This window comes from Phascolarctos cinereus, unplaced genomic scaffold (assembly GCF_003287225.1).
Source record: "Phascolarctos cinereus isolate Bilbo 61053 unplaced genomic scaffold, phaCin_HiC Scaffold_2;HRSCAF=192, whole genome shotgun sequence".
Classification (NCBI taxonomy): Eukaryota; Metazoa; Chordata; class Mammalia; order Diprotodontia; family Phascolarctidae; genus Phascolarctos; species Phascolarctos cinereus.
In genome coordinates, this window is record NW_027555625.1 from 323,984,186 (window position 1) to 324,002,327 (window position 18,142).

Consider the following 18,142-nt stretch of genomic DNA (forward strand, 5'->3'; position numbering starts at 1 on the left):
TGCAGCAGTCACATTGGGAGACAACTCTTCTGTACAGGGAGGGAGATGTAGGCTTTTTTGATTCTCAAGAATAAGGGTAACAAATTTGGTCTTGTTTTAGGGAAAGAAGTCATCAGCTCTTGAAAGTGACCCATTTCTCATGTGAGTGCAGTGGATGTCAGTTTGGCATTCTCCAAAGGAGTATCTGCTCTCTTACAGAGTGTGTTCAGGATGAGATTCTATGGCCAGGTGGGGGAAGAGGAGTCAGAGGCAGCTGCCCTTAGCTGAAGAGCCTTCAAAAGAAGGATTTGGCTTCCTTGGGATTCTGACAGAAGGAAGTTTCACAGGCCTTTGCAAGAACAAAGGTGGCCCCTGTGGGCTTGCCCTTCCAAAGTGAAATGTGCACCTTCTCTGCAGGTGCTGCTGGCTGGGCTTTCCCCTTTCCTAAGCCTACCTCTGGTGAGGGAGCCCCAGGGCTTTGGGAATGTTGACTGTAGCCCCCAGTAATGACCAATTTCTAGTTCATGGGAGTTATGAAATTGCTGTGATTGGCCAAGACCCCACAGTCTGATGCTGTGGCTGCTCTGAACAGCCAGCTCTTCTTTCTCTCCCAACCTGCATTCATCTATTTATTTATTTATTTATTTGGGGTTTCTGGTCTTTGTTTTTGGCCTTGATCTCATCTGGTTCCCCCAGACTATTTCCTGGGTTGATTCAGATACTGTTGGAGTGGGGCTGGCCTCCATCTTTGGTGAGGAGAGGACTGATCAGCAGTTTTTGTAATCTTTGTTAAGAACTCTGGAGTCAGACTGAAAGCTGGTGGACTGATATGTGGTTTAGCCCAAGGAATAGAAAGTGGGAGTCACACAAACCAGAGAAGCACATGACCATCCCCCCCAAGCTAGGGCTTTTCCTCATGGCTCTCCTGCCCTTCACTTTCTTCTCCCCTCTTGGTGGACCTCACCAAATCCTCAAGGCAGGCTTAGAGTCAGGGTTCCTGCCGATATTTTTGGGTTTTCATTTTCACTCAGAAGTGTATTTCCTCAGCCAGAAGAATCCAGAGATAACATTTAGATAGAAAACCTTGAGATTTGTCCTTTGAATTCTTTGTTTAGATTCAGGGACTTTTTGCAGTTGGACTCAGATTCCCCCTGGATATTTAGCTTTCTGCGAGGTTAGTTGTTTTACCTGCATTGGGGGGATGTGGGCCATGGAGGGAGCTGGTATGGAATTGGGAATGTAGCAGGCCAAGGCTCCCCTTGGCTGCCTGGCACCCGAGGCCATCTTCTACACCAACCCTTCCTGAGATGCAGGGTGTTTTCTTGACATTCCCTATCCCCCCAAGTGAATTTGAGGGACCACCTGTACCAAGTCAGTGCTTGGTGTCATGGTTCTGTGGGAAGAGGAATGGTAAGGGAGCTGGGGCAGCCTCGAAGGTGCTTCGGAGTCACGACTCCACTAATCTGTTGTCCCACTGGCCATGTCAGTCCACAGGAGGGCCATGTGGCCACAAGGGTCCGCTGGGCCTGCTAGATCCAGACTGGACAAGAGAAGGTCATGGGGATTCAGACACAGCCTAAACACTAACAGTAACGTTGTCCTATTTTTTTTGTACTTTTGGTCTCAACCTCAGACCCATTTGAGGCAGTTGATCCTCTGTAGCTGTCTGTCCACTTTTAGGATATGTGCGCATCTGTATTCCCAGGTTGTTGTGTTACAGCTTGTTTCGTGTGTGTGTGTGTGTGTGTGTGTGTGTGTGTGTGTGTGTTTTGTAAAGAATGAGAACAAGTGAGTAGGGAGAAAAAAGCACTGGAAGGATGTAGGACAGGCCTGGCAGGGAGTTCATTAAAAGGCTGGTTACTTTCTCACCTTTACAGATCTTCTTCTGGGCTTGAGTGAAGTTCAGGCATTCCCCCAGTGGAATGAAAAGATAGAAAAGCCCAGACTCCGAGCCTGTTTCTAGGCCCAGATTCAGGGCTCTTCCTTAGACTTATGGGGCTGTTCTGACCCCCTGCTTTAGCCCTTGGCTTTCTACCCAATTGTTTCTTTGGTCGTTTCATTGCCATGAAAAGGGTCTCTGAAGATTCTGGCACTAATGCCCATCTTTGCCTCACAGATGAGTGGGAATTCCATTCTAACAGGAAGCTGTAAGGCTTCTGAGTAGAACTTGTAAGAGGGTGGCTGGCTATGGAACAGTATAGTCAACAAGACAGGGTCTCTCTAGAGTCACCCCAACCTACTGTCAGATTAAGCTGCTTGTTAAAGTCCCGTGGCCCTACACCACCAGTGACAGGGCTACTTTGGGTCCCTCACCTTCTGGTGCTCTGCAACTGACAATCAATACACTTGGGAAAATGGACCAGTTTGTTCTGGGTACTCAATCTGGGGGCCGGTTTATGCAGTGTGTATGGCTTAGAGTTTTCTATCATGAGCAGAGTTTATAATATCAATAAATTTCTTCATGCTAAAGAAAAAACCTAATTGGGGTTAACTTTATCATAGATATAAGGAGATATCAACCTGTCAAATGAGAGTGAGGAGATATCAACTGGAAGTACCATACTTTGTGTAGAGATTCACCAAGAAAATGGGGGTAAAGGGGCTCATAGTGACAGCATTAGAGGAACCCTGCTATCCTTCAAGTGTATCCATAGAACCATCTCTGAGAGAGAGATATAGCCAGCGCTGCTCTGGGGACCAGCCCAGCTAGTGCATATTTGAGTTGAAAGACTAAGTCCAAAGAATCACCTACCCAGCAAAACTGAGTATAATCCTTCAGGGGAAAAAATGGTCTTTCAGTGAAATAGAGGACTTTCAAGCATTCTTAATGAAAAGACCAGAACTAAATAGAAAATTTGACTTTCAAATACAAGATTCATGTGGAACATGAAGATGTAAACAGGAAAGAGAAATCAAGAGACTTATTAAGGTTGAACTGTTTACATTCCTGCATGGAAAGATAATATTTATAACTCATGAGACCTATGTCAGTATTAGGGTAGTTGGAGGGAAAAAATTATATGTATGTATGTATGTGTATGTGTATGTGTAGATAGATAGATAGACAGATAGATAGACAGATAGATAGATAGACAGACAGACAGACAGACAGACAGACAGATAGATAGATAGATAGATAGATAGATAGATAGATAGATAGATAGAGGGCACAGGATGAGTTGAAGATGAAGGGGTGATATCTGGAGAATAAAATTAAGGGATGAGAGAGGATTATACTGGGAAAAGGACAAAGGGAGAGGTAAAATGGGGTAAATTATCTCACAAAAAAAAAACAGAAAAGAAAAGGCTCTTATAGTGGAGGGGAAACAGGGGAAGGTGAGAGGGAATGAGTGAATCTTATTCTCATAGGATTTGGCTTAAGGAGGGAATAATAAACACACTCAATTAGATATGGAAATCTGTCTTACCCTACAGGAAAGTAGGGGGAGAAGGGGACAAGAGAGCAGGGAAATGATAGAGAGGAGGGCAGATTGGGAAAGGGGGTAATCAGAAGCAAACACTTCTGAGAAGGGACAGGGTCAAAAGAAAGAATAGAATAAATGGGGGGCAGAATAGGATTAAAGGAAATACAGATAGTTTTTCACATGACTACTATGGAAGTGTTTTGCATAACTGCACATGTATTAACCTATATTGAGTTGCTTGTCTTTTCAATGAAGGTGAGTGGGGAGGGAGGAAGGGAGAAAATTTGGGACCCAAAGTTTTAAAAACACATGTTTAAAAAAATGCTTTCACATGCAACTGGGAAATATGATATACAGGCAATGAAGTATAGAAATCTATCCTGCCCTCCAGGAAAACAGAAGGGGAAGGGAATAAGAGGGGAGTGATAAAGGGAGGGCAGATTGGGGGAAGGGGTATTCAGAATCCAAGACATCTTGGAGTGGGGGTGGGGATAGATGGGAAAAAAAAATTTGGAACTCAAAATCTTGTGGAAGTGAATGTTGAAAGCTAAAAATAAATAAATTAATTTAGAAAAAAAAAAAAGAAAGACTAAGTCCAGAATCTCCCTACTGTAAAAAACCATGAATGTGAAGAATTCAGAGAGAAGTGGAGAAGAGCTATATGAACTGATTCAGACCACAGCAAAGGCAGAACCAGGAAAACAACATACAGAATTGCTACAACAATGTCAATGAAAATGACAAGAAAAAATTAAGCCAAGGCTATGTAATTATAATAACCAATCTTGGCTCCTGAAAAGGAATGAAGATAATCTTCTCTTTTACTCTCCTTAAAACAGTGAGATGGGTCACTGTGTTGCATTTTCTTTTCTTTATTAAGAAGGAAGTCTTAATTCCAAAAGACTCATGATGGAAAATGCTATCCACATCCAGAGAAAGAACTGATGGAGTCTGAGTGTAGATCAAAGCATACTATTTTCACTTTCTTTATTTTCGTGTGTGTGTGTTTTCCCTTTTGTTCTATTTCTTCTTTCACAACAAAACTAATGTGGGAATGTATTTAACATGATTGTGCATGTATAATCTATATCAGATTGCTTGCTGTCTTGGGGAGGGGGGTGAAGAGGGAGGGAGAAAAAAATTGGAACTCAAAATCTTATAAAAATAAATATTGAAAACTATCTTTACATGTAATTGGAAAAAATAAAATAGTATTTATATTTTTTTTTAAAAAAACGAAGGAATTCTTGTTGGGTGAGGTAATCAGGAATGGCTAAAAGTAAAAATAAAAGTCACCTTCACAGAAGGGTGGAGAGAAAGAGACAAGGAGAAAGAGAGGAAGTGGAAGAGGGAAGGTAGGAGAGAATGAGAGAAGAGGTGGAGAAGAAGAAAGAAAGAGGGAAAAGAAAAGGCTGAAAGAGAAGGAAAGAGAGAAAGAAGAAAAGGAAAGGGAGAAAGGAGGCAATGTCATAGTAGAAATAGTACTGGCTTTGGAGTCAGAGGACCTGCATTCAAATTCCACCTGACACTTATTAGCTATGCGACCCTAAAGAAACTCCTTAACTTACCTGAAACTCAGCTTTCTTATCTCTAAAAAGAAGGGGTTGAATTAGATATCCTCTGAAATCCTTTCCAGCTCTGGATCTATGACTTTATGAAATCAGACCTCAGTTGTGAGGCTGAGAGTTTTTGTTGCTGTAGTTGTTTGTTGTTTTATTTGTTTTTACAATTTGCTTTGGTTTGCTTCAACAGCTTTGTCTTCAGAAGCAGATCCTACAGATATGTGAATTTAGAAACGAACAGGTGTGAATCCCAAGGGGCTGCCTAATGAAATAGTGAGTTTCCTATCACTGAGGTCGTCTCCAGAAAAAACTAGATGATCACTTGTTTGAGCAAGTTATAGAGCAGATTCATTTATTTGTATTTTAAAAAGCTGTCAAACAGCCTGTTTAAAGAGCTTTCACAGTTTTCCTAATCTCTTTCTACAGATCTTTGCCTTAAGCTTTGATCACTTGAATGAAGAATTGAATAGTTGTGACTTTGAGAGATTAAAAGTAAAGCGCATTTCAAGGTGGGGTAAGACTGGTACTTAAAACGTGTGTTTTTATGTAAGTGCTATCAGAGTTTTCTGGCTTTAGGGAAGCAGGTTTAGGATGCAGTTTAGTTAAAATTACTAGGAAGACCTAGAAATGGGTCCAAAAAAATGGATGCATAACAATAAATTGAACTCCTTAAAGCAGTTCCTAAACAGATTTACCTGTAGTCAATCAGTCAAAAATGAAATGGCCCAAGGTCTCAAGACTCATATGTCTAAAGGGGACAAAAGAGATGGGAGAGGGACAACATTTAAAAAAACTATGTACAAACAAGATATAAAGAGGGTAAAGTGGAGATAATTTCAGAGAGAAAGTACAAAAATCAAGGAGAATTGAAAAAAACTTCCTGCAGGTGAGACTTCAGCTGAAATTTGAGGCTAGGGAAGACAAGAAGTAGAGATGAGGAAGGAGGGAATCCCAGGTATGTACAATTCAACAAGCCTTTATTAAGCACCTACTATTTGTAGGATGCTGTACTAGGGACCGAAGATACATAAAGAGCAACAGCTCCTGACCTCAGAGTTTGCCAAAGTCCAATAATGACAAGAAATATATTGCCTACTTCTCTTTTCTTGCCCCAAAAGGTAAAATGGAAAGGAGCTCCAAGCTTTTTGTGGGCCAGTGTAAAAGACTGCAGGAGATAGGATCAATTAGGATTTGATTACTTTCGGCATCTTTCTCCAAATACCCCTTACTTTTTGCAAAGCCTGATTTTTTATCACACACAAATACATGTACCAAGCTACATGTACATATAATATTAATATTATGGTGTAATGTTATATGTAATATTATATGCTACTTGTAAAATATATATATAAAACAAGTGTATACACAGAGAAACAGTAGAATGCACCATACATGTATACACACAAACACACACATACACACCAGCTCTTATGCTCTACACTAAATCTATATTGCCTCAAATGAATTTCCTTTCCCTCTTCATTGCTCCCTGAACATAAACTGTTTCTGATGAAAGCTGCTCTGAGTACTGCATAGACAACTCTGGAGAATGAGGAGATGTACTACGTAGGCAACAGACTGGGAGAAGTGAAGCTTTTTTTTTTGCACTTACCCAACACTGCGCATCAGTGGCAAAAGAGGATTCTACTCAACCTTTCCTCACTGGATTCTTTTTCCTAAACACTAAGAGCCAGAGGCTAAAACTTGAAATCACACAGTAGGCACTTAGTAAATAACTGATGGTTCGATAAATTAACAAGGCAGACGTCGATGATCTAGCATCCATCTGAGACATGAGTCCCAGAGGCAAGGGCACACAACCCTACCAGATGAAAGGAAGGACTCTTTCCTCACAAGGGATGCTAACTAGCCTGAAATCTAATAGAAATCAAAGAACACAAGATACGTGAAACCAGTGGAAATTTCATTGGGGGCATTAAGATCATTGAAAGGAACTATATTCTTCCAAGTAAGAATAAGATATTAAAATATTATGATTTGGAAAATAACCTGGGGCACATACAGTATAACCAAAAAGACATTCCAAAACTCAGTAACAAAAGGACTTGAGTTCAAATTGCACCTCTAACCCTTACTATTAGTGTTACCTTGGGAAATTCCATCCACCTTCCTTGGCCTCAGTTCCCTCATTTATAAAATGAAGAAATTGGACTAGATGGTTTCTGAGGTCCCCTCCTATTGAGGGTCGGCCTTAACCGATATGGGTTTAAGATCCAGGACAGAGTTTGACCTTTACCCAGGCTTTAACCCAAAGGGCTCAATAATTAAGAAGCAGGGCTCTCCAAATCTCTCCTTGCTAGGAGGCTCCTGAGACATTCCTTCCCACTCTTTGAACCTTAGATTTATATATTCACTCCTCTATACAGGCACCAGGAAAAAGAGGGTAAAGTGGAGGTACAGCAGAGAGGAGAGTAGAAAAGAGACAAGATGATTCCTAACGTCCTTTTTAGTTCTGACAAACCTATAAAACAAGCTCAGGCTGGTAAATATTGAACAACCAGCTGGGAGTGGGGGGGATGGGAAAATGTACACACAACACACTTTTAATTTAATATGCATTAACACTTTCTCCACGACTTTCTTAACCCTATGAAATCAATAAAACAACAAATCAAGCCCTGATTTGTAGTATCTGGGAACATCCAAGGTATAAATGCTCACTGTGAATATTTAACAATCGACTCCCGAGTCAGTTTGAGTTGGCTCTACCATACCCCTCCCCAAAAGTCTAAGCAAGTTACCAGGAGAGAGAAAAATCAAACACTTTCTGAATGGGCCCCTAAGAGCCTGTGAGAGTCTGAGAAGACCTGCTGAAATCCAGAGTTGAGGAGCAGCCTCAGGCAAGGAAGCCGGTTTTTCTCCCTGGTTTGGGAAGCAGTGAACAGATGGAATTGTTCATTTGTTTTTTAAAGCCCCAAGCAACAGGCTAGGAAATGGTAGCAGGGGGTTCAAGAGGCTAACTTGACAAAGTGAACAAAGCTCTGGGTCCAAACTCAAAGCATCACACCCAGAGGAAACAAGAGCACAAAGGAGGCCAAAAGTCTCTGACAATCTAGAAACAGACTGTCAAAACTCAACAGGCCCCTTAAAGATCATTTGGTCCATCTCTTCATTTTTCAGACGGGCAAACTGAGGGCTCAGAAGGAAAGGCACTTAAGATTAGGGGACTAATAGCTAGAATGGACCATAGAGAATTTTGTTCAACCCCCTCCTACAAATGAGGAAACTGAGGCAGCTAGGTGCTACAGTACATAGAGCACTGGGCCTAGAGTCAGGATAGACCTGAGTTCAAAGCTGGCTCCTTACACTTACTAGTTGTGTGACTCTGGAAAAGTCACTTAATTTGTCTATCTCAGTTTCCTTAACTGTAAAATGGGGAGAATAACTGTATCTACCTCTCTCAGCTGCCGTGGGGACAAATGAGTGCCTAGTATAGTCTGGCACGTAGAACGTTCTTAATAAATCCTTCCTTCCTTTTTATGAAATTGAGACTTCTCCCCAAGGTCACATATTCAGCAAACATCTGAGGATGCATCTCTGATTCCACACCAGTGCCTTTCCTTCCTTACCTTGTTCTGACTTCCTGTTTGCTCAAGGTTACACAGCAAGTCTGTGGCAGATGTGGTATATGATGAGCCCAGATATCCTGACTCCCTATCCAGTGCCTTTTCCATATATCAAACTGCCCATACCAAGAAAATATGATGTCTGTTATGCACAAAAATGCCTTGAATAAATGCAAGCTGAATTGAATTTATTGAATCTCTGTATCAAGTCAATAGGCCTGTAAAATAAGAGAATTGACCAGAAGTTCCCCTCTGATACAGCTTTCAACTTTAAACCTATGATCCTGCCGGATGATTCCCGCTTGATCTGAAAGGGTTAATCAAGTAATTATAATGTGCCTAGCACTGTGCTTAGAACCTAGAGGCATCCCATGAGAGCTTAACATTTGGCCTCACTTTTTCCAGAAAGAACCCAGCAGGCAGGTGATTCTACAGGAATCTGCTTTCCAAAGAGCTCTCCAGAGTGATTAAAATTCACATCACAAAAGGAATGTAGTTTTTTTAATTCTAAACTGCAAAACGTGGCACGGTTAATCAGAGCAATTATAAATGGTAACATCATTATTCAAGCTTCTATTTCCAAACGAAGTCATTTACATGACTACATTCTCTGCTTCAGTGTTGGCCAGGCCAGGATGCTTCTCAAAGAAAAGAAAGAAAGAAAAACAGACAATCAGAAGATTCAGTTGCTTACCAGACTTGTCCTAATACTTGGACTACTTTATTAATACTATCTTCCCCATGAAACTCCCTCCTCAATTCATTCACCACTCAGAAATCAATCTAGAAATCATCTTCCTTTCCTTGAACAGCCTTTGCTAATACCTCTTAAAGTCCTTATACTTATTTGCAATATAACTTATTCTCTCCTTTCAGAATATGTAATTCCTAAGGACAAAGACCAACCATCTTTTTTTTTTTTAACCTCTATGCCCTATCCACAATCCACCCTATACCTAGACTTGAACTCAAGAAGACCTGGGTTCAAATCCTGCCTTGGTTACATATTAGATGTATGGCCATGGATAAATCACTTAACCTCTTTGAAAGTCAATTTCCTCATCCATAAAATGGATCTGATAATACCCATAGCACCTATGCCTCAAAGCTGTTGTAAGGCTCATGTGAGAAAGCGTGTAAAGCATTTTGCAAACCTTAAAGAACAAAATAAATATAAACAACCATTATTGTTGTTGCTGTTATTATTGTGTCCCTGAACCTAGTACAAGGCTTTATACAAAATAGCTGTTAATTAATGTGTTGGATTCAATGTTGCAAGGATGAACATGTTTATTCTTGATCATGTGTACTGTTATTCAAATGGAGCTGTGAATTTCAGAAATTAATCAGGTGGCCTCCATATGGTATAAAACATCTCCAGTACAAGCTGGGTTACTCACCAATGCCGTGAACAACAGACTGCAAAGGGACTGGGGAGCAAAGCCTGAGGAACAGAGACTTCTTGAGCATAACTAGGTTATCTACACTTGGATTGTGAAACTCTAGTGTTCAGGGAGGCAGAAGAAAGACCAATGGGTAGAAGTTGGTAGGATGCAGATTTCTGCTTAATTTTTGAGAAACCAAAGCCGTCAGATGATGGAACAGGTACCAAGAAGCATCGTCACAGGCAGAATTCAAATACAGTTCTCCCTATCTCTAATCTGGAGAATAAGTGACTCACCAACGGTCGCACACAGGCAGGAAGTGTCTGAGAAGAGTCCAACTCAGGTCCTCCTGACTCCACATGGAGCACTCTACTCCTTATGCCACCAGGCTTCTGGACATGAGGTGGAAGGTGAACTAGATGATTAAGGGCTCTCCTGGCTCCAACCTTCTTGGATTCTGTGTGAGTATGGCCCTTCACCCCTCCCACCTACCCCCATTTAAAAAAAGACTTTGCCAGTAAGAATAAAGGCGATTTATTCTACCATCCAGTCTAGAACCCTCTGGGGAGAATGCCACCTTCAAAAACACACACATTCACTGAAGAAAACACGTACCCACTCAGCCACTAGTCAGCTAGATGTAGAGGGAAAATATGAATTGACAAGACTTCATATGCCAAGTGACAGTGAAAACTCTCTGGAATCGTTAGGCAGCCTGCTGCTGTCCGACACATACAAACTTGATTCCTGACAGAAGGGGGATGACAGAAAAGGGGATTCCCATAAAGCAGAGAACTTTCTCAGCTTGGAATGTCATGGAATTCTTCCTGACTTCCCTATGTTACAGGTAAGCCAACGGCGGTGTAGAGAAACCAATGACAGGCTGAATAAAATGCTTGTTGACTTGCCTTGAGGTGATGTTGCCCAAGGTCACAGGACTAAATGTCCTGGGTGGGACTTGAGTCTGGGTCTTCTAGATTAGTGTTATTTCCCCTATATCACATTGATTAGTAACAATATGCAGACTGGCTCCAATATCAAGAGTATAAAATACTCGAGATCCTGAATGTGGCAATGGTTTGCTATGTATGATCTTGTAAATATTTTTAAAGAAAAAGACTAAGGCAGCCATGTCTCCTGACTCTCCAGACATTCTCTACCATGCCACAACAGCCTTCTTCATCCTAGAAGTTTCCTCCATCCCTGGACTTTTCACATTAGAAATACACTCCACCCTGGTAGCCTCTCCCTCTGATTGGCTAGTTCCTCCCAGAATCTCCATTTTCAGGAAGGAGCCCAGACCAGCCATGTCTTTGTTCCTCCCCAGGTTCTACTCCTGATTGTCCAGACTTTCTCTATATAGGGCCCCCTCAGGGACTTATCTCCTACCCCTACCTCCCTTGTATTTATATTCCCAGCACTTAACAGAGTGTCTGCTACATAGGAAGTATTTAATAAATGCTTGTTTATTAAATAGAACTGTCCATCACTCTTCCAAAAATAGTGAATTTTCTGACAACAGTAATCTTCAAGAAGAGATTAGATTAGTGAAGTGTGATCCCTGGGGAACTGTAGTATGACCTTAATATAACCCCAAGAGGTATGTGATCAACCGCTCGGAAGGCAGGATGGCAGGTTGAATCCTATCCTTCCTGCTATAACCAGTCTTGGGACTTGTTTTGAACACAACTACATCTACCCTTCATCTATCATCCCCCAACATAACCCTACTCTTCCCCTTCCACTGTTGTGAAAGCTCCCTACTTTCCCTCTTCTGCACTAACCACGCATCAGCCATTGGCCCCTTGAGGAAGCAATAGAAAATTCCACCCCACCACCACTACCACATAGTCACAGCATATCAGGCCTCTGGCCCCCAGATCACCTCCTGGATACAACAGGTCCCCCTCAGATGGTAGGCTCTGTTCTCCAGAACAATGACCAGTAAAACTACTCTTTCCCAACCTCTAGTTTTTGTTTTGGGTTGGATAGAGTGAGTCACACAATAGTTCTTCTATATAATTTAGAAATAAATATATATTCAAGACACATGCTCCAAATTTTTACTGATTGGGTATATGATAAAAATGGTTTGGAGACACTGGTCTAAATGCCTTGTCAAGAAATTCATACTTTAGGCAGAGTGTGGGACAAGATGAACTATGAAGTCTTTTCTAATTGTTATAGTCTATGATCCTAGAGATGAAAAGAATCTTAGAGGTCACCTAAGGTGACCCCTTTATTTGACAGATTAGGAAATAGAGGCCAAGAAAGATTAACTGACTTGTCCGAAGTCACACAGGTAATTAATGGTAAGGTCAGGTTTGAACCCAGGTCTTCAGAAATCAAATCTTATCCTCTTTTGATTGTACCACATGATAGCCTATGTAAGCATCACCTTCTGATCATGATTAAGAATTTGAGGCCTTCAAATTTGAGGCCTAGCAAAATGACAAGAGATGGTGACAGATTCTTCTCCTTCACATCCCTTCAACTCCCAACACATAAGCAAACTACAAGCATCCTTGAAGCGGACAACTAGGCTGAGATGCTACAGTACATTACTGATGGAGACATAATACATTTAATGTTTTGAAAGTCACTGAAAAGTCAGAGGACACTGATAAAGAAGTGAAGCAGAATTTACTGAAGGGGAGAAAACAATTTAGGAAGAAGGCTGCTTTATTCAACAACTCATTTTACTGAAAAGAATCCATTATTTTCCCATTTTTCATTCCATTTTTATCAGGAGGAGGACGACAATAAATTTTACTCATTTTACTAAAGACACTTCCAGGACACAATCTAGGGCAGGGGTGGGGAACCTACAGCCTCAAGGCCACATGTGGCCTTCTAGGTCCTGGGTGCAGCCTTTTGACTGAGTCCAAGTTTTACAGAATAAATCCTTTCATTAAGAGGATTTGTTCTGTGAAGTTTGGATTCAGTCAAAGGGACACACCTGGGGACCAAGAGGGTCACATGTGGCCTCAAAGCCACAGGTTCTCCATCCCTAGACTCTAGGGGCAGTACACATTGAGCCTAATGTCCCCACACCTTCATCTTCAGCACTAGGGAACTGTTGATGTATATAAAAATTACCTTGGATCCTCAAAAAAAATCCTCTTAAATTATGTTCTGGATGCTTGTTTTTAGAGCAATTTTATCAAAAAGTTTTCACAAAAACTTTCAGGCTTAGTTCCCCTGAAAATTAAGTTATCCAGACTCCTTCATTTTGCAGCTGTTATTGAACAAGAAAAAATGTTGCTCTGAAGATGGAAATTGCATAGAAATATGTTTTTACTTCAATACAAAGAATATTCTAGAAACAGGAAGAAAGCCCACCTCATGATATAAAACCATATCACACTGACATTAATCATCATTTAAAAGTCAACATCCTATGACTCTATGGTTTTTAAATGTACTATGCAAATGTTAACATATTAAACAAACTTTACTCAAACTCTCTTCCAAATCTTCCTCTGCAAAGGGATTCCAGTATCTCAGATTCTAACAAAATATGTGCTGATGTTTTAGACAGCGAGAAGGATGTCACTTGATTCTAGAGTTTGGGAGCAATAGGTGTCTCTGTCACTCTCAGTACCCCTGCAGAGGCCCCAAGACTTCTTGGTTAGGGAGACAATGGATGAGATTTCTCCATGAGGTAGGAAGATACACAAAATTTATACCTACGAATCTTTCCAGCTGGATTTAAAGTCAGATCAGAATTAAAATCCTAGGTCTTCTATTTTCTTCCTACATAGCCTTAGGCAAGTTACCTAACCTATCTGGGCTTCAGTTTCCTCATCTGTAAAATAAAGAGTATTGAACTAGATGATTTCTAGGGTCTAAATTTTATGACGCTAGAAGTCCTCAAGTTTCAGACTTTCGAAACAGTGACATTCTATGAACTCTGGCTTGATTTGAGGATATTGCCTTTCCTCTTCAAAGTGTTATCTGGTACATTTAATTTTAACCAGTCAAGTGAATATAAAATGTGTACCAGTTGGAGAAATTGTCAGTAATTTCTTGAGATCACTAGCATGTTTCAAGACAAGGAAGAGAAAATAAATGGAGTCATGACCTTGGATACTTTAACCAGAGAACATGAGAGAGTAGAGAAGAATGTGCCACTAAGTTCTATTCCATTTTACAATTAAATTCAAAACAACATTGATTAAGCCCTTACTCAGAGGCAGCTAGGTGGTGCAGGAGATAGAGCACCAGGCCTGCAGTCAGGAAGACTCATCTTCCTGAATTCAAATCTGGCCTCAGACACTTACTAGCTGTGTGATCCTAGGCAAGTCACTTTACCCTGTTTGCCTCAGTTTCCTCATCTATAAAAATGAGCTGGAGAAGGAAAAGGCAAACCACTGCAGTATCTCTGCCAAGAAAGCCTCAAATTGGGTCACACAGAGTTAGAAAAGTCAGAAATGAGTGGATAACAAGGGATGTCAAAGTGAATTGGAGAAGAGAAAGGGCATTCCCGATGTGGTAGGGAGGGAAAGGGAGACATTTGTGCAAGGGTAGAAGCAGGTGATGGAAAGCCAGCCAGTTTGATTGAAATAGTGAATGTACAAAGGAAATAATCTAAAATAAGTCTGGAAAGGTAAGCTATAACTAGACTGTGAAGGTCTTTTTAAAGGCCCAGCTGAGGATTCTATATTTTATCCAAGTGGCAACAGAGAGCCATTGAAGAATAGAATCATTCCACAATTTCAAGTTCTTTTTTACCATCTCTCAGCCTCAGTTCCCTTGTTGGATGGTTGGACCACATGTTCCACTCCAGCTCTAACACTCAATGCTCTAAGATAGGTTCAGTGCAAGGTTCAGTCCTTGTGTTCAATGTGACCTGTGTGAAATGGGAATTAAGAGGCGATCCTGTAAATGAAACAGGCCTTTGCTGTATATTGAGCAGTGAAGCCATCCCTGCAGAATGGGGCTTTGAGGGGTGAAATAGGAGGCTTCACCTCCCTTTGGTTCTCTGTCCTACACAAGCGTTCTCTGTCCCGGTGTCACCGTCCATCCACAGCCCTGCTATACATTAAGCAGGAAGTGACAGGTTCATGACAGCAAATGAAAATATATACCCCGTGAAGCACAAGATATTCATCCCCGGGCCAGGGAAGCCCTTGAATTTTCATTCGATGCTGCTCCCAGACAATAAACCTGGAGAGACAGCCTCTGCAGACAAATGGACAGCTTTCCAGAAAAAAGCCACTGGCCAGTCACAGCCTATTAGTCCCCTAGAGCCTGTAAATAAGCCATCCATTTACAGCAAAGATGAGCAGACGTATTGGCTCCAATCATGCCAAAGTGTGTGTGACTCTGTGTGTGTGTGTGTGTGTGTGTGCACACATACACACACATATCTCCTCTCCTCCCTCCCCCTTTCTTCCTTCCTCTATCCACCCCCCCACCTCTCTCTTTCCTCTCCCTCCCTTCATATGTGTATGTATATGTGTGAATGTATATGTCAAAATCTGTGGTACCCACATGTATTTTGGCTTAAAGATAAAATAAGAACAGGATTACAGGATCAAAGTTTTAGAGCTAAAAGAGACCTTAGAGGTCATCTACTCCACTTTATGAATGAGGAAACTGAGACCCATAGGGGAAAAATGACTTGCTCACAAATCACACAGTATCTAAGTGGCAGGAAGAGTTAGGAATTGAACATGGATCCTTTGACTTCAAATCCAGTGCTCTTTCCATAGAGTGATACTCTTACCAATTGTCCCAGGATTTCTCCATTTCTTTTTCCTCTCTGTTTTGATTATAAGGTTGCACATTACTGAAGGAGAGAGACAGGCTTTTTACATCAACTGTAGAATGCTGCAAAAAGTCATGATTGAAGCCTGTTGTTGGATTTCAATAAATGCTCAATTGTAATCTAGGAATCACAGAGTACAGAACTGGGAGACACCTAAGTAGTTCACTTCCTTGTCTGGTAGATTAATCCTTTCTACAATGTCTCCCTCAGTGACAAACAACCCATATCCCACTGAGAGAGTCCATTCACTATTAAATAGTTCTGTTATAAAGTTTTTCCTATTAGAGGTCAAATCTGCCTTTGTATATAACTCCTCTCTCCAGTCCTACCACAGCTCCTCATTTTGCAGAACAAAGCCCATCTTCCCAGCAGCCTTCAAGTGTCTGAGGATAGCTACCTGATTCCCTAACGCTGTGTTCTCTCCCCTCTTTCCTCTTCCTTTTCTCCTCTCCTTTTTCCTTTCCCTTCTTCCTCTCCTCCCCCTCCTCTATCTCAACAGAAGAAGAAATTCTAATACATAGCCTAGAGGAATTCAGGAATGAGTTCAAGGAAGAGCCAGAAGCAGAGAGTCCATATTACTTGATTCTGAGAATTTAGTCTCCCCTACTTCTCCCACAAAATTTATGCTTATAGAGGACTAAAAGAGACAGATAAAAATCATGGAGCTGGATGTCCCAAAAGTTTTAATGCAGCTTTAAGATTTAATAGCTTAAAAGGGCACTAAAACTTTTAAGATTTAACAGCTTTAAACTGCTCCAAGACTTTTGAAACAACCCACAAAGTTTCTGATCAGAACTCTACATAGTCCAGACATGCATCTCTGTCTACTTTTGACACTATCTCTTCTCTGATATCTCCCAGGCCACCAGGGCTAAAGAAGGGAATGGAGGCAGCTGAACGATGATTGCTTCTCTGACCCCTCAAAACATCCATGAGACTAATATATAGCAATTACCATCTCTCAGCATCCACAGTTTATAAAGCACTTTTCCTTAAGCACTTTTCCTTAAAACAACTTCATGAGGTTAGTAGCACAAAAGTACTATCATCTCCATTTTACATGTGAGGAAACAGGCTCTCAAATACTCTGTCTGTGGTTCCACAGGTATTGAGGTCAGAATCAAACCCTGGTATTCTTACACCAAGTCCAGAACTCCTATACCAAAGGAATGTGAAGTATACAGAAAAGAGGGCACCAATGTTCTTCCAATCATGAACTCTTTGCCTATCAATCTGTTGGAAATAAGATAAGTTGGCATCATCTTCCACTCAAATCAATTTGACAAACATTGAGTAAGCACCTGTTATGTGTCAAGCATTGTATTAGGCACTGGGGATTCAAAAACAAAACAATGGGCTATGGTATGACAGAGGAGCAGAGTGATGTATTCTATGGGGTTTTTTTTGTCTCTCTTTTCCTTATCTCTATAAAAAAAAAATGAAACCTTTGAAGCACATAACTGAAAGTTATATGCTCTAAAGCTGGAAGTCAACAAGCATTTATTAAGTTCCTAATATGTGCCAAACACCAGGGGGATACAAAGAAAAGCAAAAAACAGTCCCTTCCCTCAAGGAGCTTACAATCTAATAGGGGAGAACATATACAGATAACTGTGTACTCACAAACTATATAGAAGGTAATTTAGAGATAATCTCAGAGGAAAGGCACTAACACTAAGAGAAATGGAGAAAGGAATCCTAACAAAGGTAAGGTTTTAGCTGAGACCTGAAGGAAGCCAGGAGAAGCCAGGATGAAAAAGTGAGGAAGGAAGGAATTCCAAGTATGAGACACAAGCAGTGAAAATGTTCAAAGTTGGGAGATGGAGAGCCTGGGAAGCAAATTATGCATTATTCAGTTCAACCCCCTCATCTTACAGGTAGTGAACCTAAGACTCAGAGAAAGTGTAGGCCATGCTTAATACCACCCAAGTAACAAACAGTATAACTGAGACTTTAACTTGGATTTTATAATATCAAATTAAATGATCTTCTCACAATACCATGTTGTTGATTAGAAGGTGATAACATGTAAAAACACAATTCCTGGTGGTCAGAGATTAGAGGAAGACATATTTAGGGCCAATAGGAGGAAGAACTTAGTATCTGAACTATCTAACAATCAAATGCATTGCCAGGTGAAGTAGTGACAGCCCTGTCACTAAAGGCTTTCAAGAAGAAGTTTCATGACCAATTTTTAAGGATATTATAGAAGGCATTCTTATATGGGGCAGAAGACAGAGTTATGTGATCTCTAAGGACTATTCTAACCTAATGTTCTATAACTGCACAGTGCTGTAAGCCTAATGAATAAAATTAAATATTCTCAATGCTGAAGTCACCCAAAGCACCAAAGCCAAATTCCACTGTGAAATTCATTGATCTGAAATCACAAAACCAAAATAATTTATTTTCAAAAACAGAAAGGTCA

At 40.8% G+C, this 18,142-nt stretch overlaps 1 protein-coding gene across 8 annotated transcripts in view; it reads right to left on the reverse strand.

The window, feature by feature from the left end:
- PTPRT (protein tyrosine phosphatase receptor type T) overlaps positions 1–18,142 on the reverse strand; it is a 1,323,147-nt gene that overhangs the window by 1,063,451 nt on the left and 241,554 nt on the right. The gene's annotated exons all lie outside the window — the stretch shown is intronic.